Raw genomic sequence first — 6,938 nt, 5'->3', positions numbered from 1 at the left:
GCGAGACCGTAACGTCGTCAATATCTTGCAGACGCGCGAAAAGCTAACGACGCCCTAAAGTACGCGAATGTTAGAACAAAGTGTAATATGGAAAAAAAAAAAAAAAAAAAAAAAAAAAAAAAAAAAAAAAAAAGAAAAAACATCGATTCGTGGCGATGGATAGTTTTGTTTATATTTGTTCGATGTAGTAGAATGGGCGATGGTTGTGTTTTTCAAAATTGCTTGAAATCGCAATTGTTAATTAACAAGAATCTCGGGACGCAATTAGAGATGAGAACTTAGCGTGTAGTTATATAAATGTCGAAAGTAAGACACATTTTTATTTCAATCTCGCTGACTTACATCGATCGAATATCGTCGTCGTCACGAATCGATCGCGGAAAAAATCGTTATCGTAGATCTTGCGTTAAGAGGTTATTATAGCGGAACGTATTGAGGAGAGAAGAAACCACACGCGGATGTTACAGCGAGGAACGCGTAACTACGAACGCAAGTAGGGCTTGTGGTACGTATAAGTCTCTCACGAGAGAGAGACGCTGAAATAGCGGTTTGAGAAGATTCGCATATAGAGCATAGTTTTATATAGCGAGCCATCTTAAGCGTATAAGGGAATGGATATACACACACACGTAACAATTATTATTATAATTATCGCGTACTTATTAAGAATGAACCTATAATCTCGCCTGTCGCGGAGACAGAATTCACAATCACACACACACATACACACACGCACGCACTCACACAGACACGCGTTACACAGGTTACAGCGCTGAGAGCGTCACTTTCACACACACACGCACACATATGCATATACATCGTATGTATATTATCGCGAGCGCATATTTACATAATAAGTACATACAAAACAAATAGCACTTTCGTGTAGAGTATGCGCTAGCCCAACTACTACATAAACTCAGCGAGCGACAAGTGCGAAAGGACTTCACAAAGATCACGTACAGATCGATATGGAGCGCGCGGAAACGCGGAGAAAGAGAGAGAGCAAATGCGCGTGGATGTTGCGACGAATGTGTGATTTCGGGATGAACGAAGTGAAAAATGTGACACGACATATTAAGAGTTACTTATATATATATATATATATATATATATAGATATATACACGGACAAAACATATTTTAAATAATTAATCGCCAAAAGACAAGTTTTTAAACTCTAATCTCGTAGCGCGTAAGATAATTTAAAGCATATGTATATATATACATATATACATATATATATATATATATATATANATACATACTACATAAAAATTATATATATATACATATAAATATAATATAAATATAAATATTATAAAAATCATCAATCGATTGAAAGTCGACTCTAAAATTAAATTTAAATCGAGAGCACGCGGTAGGACATGCAAAAGTTCTCGCCGACGGCCACGTGCGGATAGTAAAAGGCACGACATACTAGTCACTCGAGTTTACGACGGGTCGCGAAGAAGGAAAAGCGAACGGGGAACGCGGGGGGACGCGAGTAAAGCCACGAGAATCGTCGTCGCGCTCTAAAGCCGGCTGTTCCAAAAAAACAAAACAAAAAAAAAATCAATTCTCGTCGATCGACACAGAGGCCCCGCGATTCGAACGTAAGTTTTTGACTTGTCCCAAATCTTCGGTGCAATTTTGTTGCGCGTCGTCTCCGTACTTTTATCGCGCGAGGAATCCGGTGGACGTAAAGCAGATCTCGAGAAAAAAACACCCACTGTTCAGAAACAAATTCATTGTCTTAGTTATTTTATTTTTTAATGATTAAATTTTTAGATCCCGAACGCGATAAAATCGAGAAAAACTGAATTTGTCGATTTTATTAATAAACAATTTTGATAAACGCCGCGCTTACACTATACGTCCATCGGATATTCGTTGTCGACAAGTACGCGTACTATAACGTCGGGGAATCGCGGGAAGTTGCGTATCGGAACGACGAAAAAAACGTAGAAGTGAGATTTTTTTGTGGAGAGTGCGAACGTTTTCTAGATACTTCAATAGATAGCACGCAAGAGAGAGAGAGAGAGAGAGAGAGAGAGAGAGAAAGAGAGAGAGAGAGAGTAGAACGTCTCGAATTTTGTCACCGATGACTCGTGCGAGATTGTTTGATAGAAAACCTCGCCGCGCGGTCAGTCAATCTGGTTTTTCCTCTTTTCGCGTTCGAAGTCTCGTTTCGATTAGCGAAGTGAGAGTGAAAATATATAATTGTGCCAACGTCGATTCTTCCAAAATTTTATCAGCTGCTTCGATCTTGTGTCGCGCGCGAGATAAACATCGTCGAGTTGATCGGTCCATCTCAAAGAACGAATTGTTTTGCGAGCGTATTTCCTTTCTCGACGCGACTCACCCCGTGTATTAATTTCTCTGAATTTTTTTACTATTTACGTTGAAACGACAAATTACGCATTCAAGACAGAAGCGTCAAATTACACAAATCTCCAATCGCGAAATTGGTACATTTCTTATCTCGCAAAGTAACTCGAGGTATAAGACCGATTGTTGAGTAATAAAACTGGGTACTGGAGACGCAGAAATTATAATGCACACCACTTCTCGGCGCCTGCTCAGAGTGCAACAGTTGGCTAACAAGTGGCTCTTTCGCACGAGATGTCGGCGTGATAACGTGCGAACGGCCAATGAAATAAAGTGCGCGGCACGGTTTTCCAAATGACATCCCGACCAAAATTCTCCGTTCGACATTGTTTATTGTTGCCCCTCGAGAATTCGAAATTACTCGATCACGTTGATACACAAAATCGCGCGAGAATTATTCACCGAATTCTAATCACGTTAATTAGCGATTAATTGCGAATCCTCCTCATCTGGAAGGAAATAGTTACATTTATAAGTGGTTGACAACGGAAGATTGACTAGCGCATCTTCCTTGTTGTGAAAAAAATTCGATTTTTACGATTTATAAAAATGTGAAATTTTATTGAGATCGTATAAAAAAAACGTGTAACATTGGAAATATATTTGTTGCATTTGTCTATAAGAACAAAAAAAAAAAACTATTTCACGAATGATATTCTTTAAGTTTGTCTCGATCGTGAAAGCGCTTTCTAACGAAAAAGTTTCTTGACGGGAGAGTCACGCGAAAAAGAAGAACGCGTCTCTGACGGGAAATTTTAACACCGTTTCTTCTTAGAATCTCGCTCTTGATTTTTCATCTTGGACGTCTCGACGAAGCGTCCAGGTGATTCGAATGCTCGCACGAGATATATATATATATATACGCGCACTCTCCACCCCGCGTTAAAATGATTCCCGCGATCGATGTTTAAAAGCATGCCGCAACGCTGTGATCCTACGATTTTAACAAAGGCATCTTATAATCCTCGAAAGGTGTTATGTACCGGTCGCGCGATTACGTACTCTTTACAGAGGCCCAAAAATCTATCTCTAGTCGAGTCAAAGACTTTTTAGTGAAAAACCACAACCGTGATTGTTAAGTGATTGTTTATCGCGATTATTTATTTGCTTCATATTTGTATTTATAATCGGTCATATTTATTTACACATCGGCTTATAGTTTTTTCTCGGATTTCTCGTAACAAACGATGCGCTTTTGCTGTTTACTTGAGATGTTATATATATATACTGTTGCGAATAATATACTTGTTAAACTTGAGTCCCTAATGAGCGAAAACCCAACGACAGTTGCCCGTGGCGAGTTGCCAAGTTGATGATGAACGGAATCGTTTCAAGCCCAGATTGTACCGTCCAGGCGAGAGTAATATTTCTCGAACAATGCTGATATATCGCGCCCACAGGAGACGGTTTATCTATCCACGTCCTTCTTTTTGTTGCAGAAAGTATTTCACAAAATTTAAATTAAACATATTCCAAAACAAATAACATACAATTATTATTGTATGTAATTATTATACGTATGAAACATCAGATGCATTATAGATATAATTATATGTATATGTTTGCGAATAATTTATTATCTGAGACAATTTTAAATTAAATTTATTAAATTTTATTCATTAAAATAATTTTTTAATACCAGGCAGTAGTTTATTTTATGTGTAAAAAATTATTGTTTTAATATTCGGTGGATGAATCGTTTTCAGCGCTCTAGCAGACAACGCGAGCAAACCGTAAAACGATTCCTTGCGCGCGTTAGTCGATTTATCGTTGTCGACGGGTCACGCCGCCGCTGCTCGATAACGATCGGCAACAATCCCGACAATTGTCGTTCGTTTAGGAGACGTATTTAAGTCTAAAAAAAAAATTTAAAAAAACTCGAAACCACGACGGTGCGCGCGCGCGCGTAAACGCGCACCGCGAGACTGACTTTTAAAAAAACACACGTTTTTGCTCTCTTGCAGGAAATTTCGGAACCAGTGCAATTACAATTTAAAAGTCTGCGGATCTAGTCAGTGTGGAAAACAAAAACGCGCGGAATTTTCTAGCGATCTTCTAGTCACCATGTCGTTTCTGCTTCCATTCGGGAGAAAAACAAAAACGCCGGAACGGAACATTATTCGGCATTGTACCCGTGCGAGCGAATCTTTAAATTATATATGTAATTGCTATATATATAATATATATACTATACATATAGTTTATAGGTACCCTTAAAACGAAAGTGCAAAGGAACGGCTAAAATATGTATCGTGCGGCGGTCGGTGTGAAAAGAAAAAGAGTGCGTTTTTCGTGACGACGCAACGGTCGGTATACTTTATCGCGGCGGAATGTAAAAAAAAAAAAAAACACGACGACGCGAAAACGCGCGACATACAGATACCTGCGTAAGATGCGATCGGTTATCGCAAACATCCCCCTTTTTTTTCCGTTTCTTCATCGTTCTCACCGTGTGCTTCGTACGAACAAGAGTACGCACAATCCGGCGTTATCACCCTTCCCCCCCGCTGTACATTACCTACCCTTCTGCAACGCGGCATGTCCGATCGACGTTTATTGGCCGTGCATGGGGCCTCGTTTCACTTGCGTTGTTCTCGGATTTGGATTTGCTCTCGACCGCCGTAGATCAAACTCTGAGGACGAATCCCGACTGCATCCCGTACTCGAGGCTAAAAGTGTAAAATTTTTTAACTGTGTACTTATATATATATTATATATACATATATACATATGTATGTATTATATATGTATATATAAATATACATATAAACGAGTATAACCCTAACCTGTATATTTTTACATATTGAATATAGGGGAGTGAATTTTGTGGGTGGACGCGCGGGAGGAGGCGCGGGTGTGAGAATCGAGTATATTAAAAAGAAAACAAATTTAAAAAAGAAAAAAAAAAAAAAGAAGCGAAAACACACGAATCGAACGACACACGATGTAGCATAGAGGCGAAATATACATACTCGTGAACCACACGAGTGTGTGAACGTAATTATAAAACTTTAATGAAAACTACGCGTAAAAAGTCACACACATATTTACACACACATGTACACACACAAACACACGCCTACTACGGGTGCGACACGACAAGTATCCTCGAGCGCCTTGAGGGAGAACGATAATATTATACAGGTCTTAAGAAAGAGAAAGAAAGAAAGAGAAAGAGAGATGAAATCAGTTTTTATTGTTGATTTCGGCGTGGCATACAATAAAATTTTGTAATCGGAGGCACACACCGGGGCCGCGTTTACGCCCGGGGCCCGAGAACGTTGCGTAGTATAATCAAACACTGATACCCGTAATGCGAGTGTTTCCCCGACCGGACCGGGGGCGACTCACGGTGCGGTCCGGGATCGCCGAAGTCCTGCGATCCGAACAGCAAAACAGGGGAACAAGAGATTGCGATTTTCATTTTATTTATTTTTTTTTTTTTTTTTTTTATCCGACGAGAGCGAGATCCGAAAAGCAAAATCATCAGCTCGGCGATCCCGCGACGGCGCCGCGAATTACGTCACAACAACGTCGGCGGAAGATATCTGTACATAGAGAACTGCAAACATAGCACAGGGTGTACGTACATGCCGGTGCACACGTAATGTCCTATATAGCGGAAGTAATACTTTATGATAGTGCATGAAAATAATAAGACGTTCGCAAGTAAGGCCGGGGCGCTTGGTGAGCGGAAGAGCTTCGGTCCTTTTACCCCTTCACGACGACTCTCGCCCTCGCTGCGGTACGAAATCTCGGAACGAGAAAGAGAGAAAACTTGTCGCCCTCAATGACATAGCAATTAATTGATAATCCATCGATCGCTACGCTCGCACCTTCACGACGAATTAGTACGAACGTGCGTGAAGCGCATTATAAATTTAAAAAGGAAGGAAAGAGAGAAAAGTGGTGAGAGCGTGTGTGAAAAAAAAAAACTCGTTCCTTAAATTATATAGATACAAGTTGGTATTTTTTATTCCCGTTGTTTGAGAGTAACTGTTGCCGACGACAACGCAGGGCACATGTGCATTAATAGTTTAATTGATTTTCTTCTAGTCAAGATGTATTCTCACTTTAGAGTTCGATTATTTTAACGTTACCGTCAAGCGTATAAAAAAGAAAACAACCTACGCTTAAAAGTCTTTTTTTATACGCAACCACAGAGGGAAATTTGTTTCTTATATATTTAGATGTAATATGTATAATCCCGTGAGAAATGAAGACGTGAAAGATGTTCTTTAATTTGCAATACCCTCGAAAAATGTTGCAATAGCTAATTAATTGCGAGCGAGATAGCGTTTAAGAATTCGACGATAATGCGTTGTAAGAGCGAAAATGCAAAAAAAAAATTTACAAGTTGTTTGATTCATTGCTATTAAGATTATTATATTGTTTTTTTCATGATTTATTGTATTATTATTGTCGCTATTATTGTGTTTCTGTCACTTTTTGCCGCTTGTTCTGCTAATATTCCACCAAATTATTATAAATTATTTTATAACGAACTATATATGAAAAAAAAAAAAAAAAAAAAAATCGGACGAAAAA

Source organism: Pseudomyrmex gracilis, unplaced genomic scaffold (genome assembly GCF_002006095.1).
Source record: "Pseudomyrmex gracilis isolate BER0280 unplaced genomic scaffold, ASM200609v1 scaffold_13, whole genome shotgun sequence".
In the NCBI taxonomy this organism is placed as follows: Eukaryota; Metazoa; Arthropoda; class Insecta; order Hymenoptera; family Formicidae; genus Pseudomyrmex; species Pseudomyrmex gracilis.
This window is presented reverse-complemented; position numbering follows the sequence as displayed.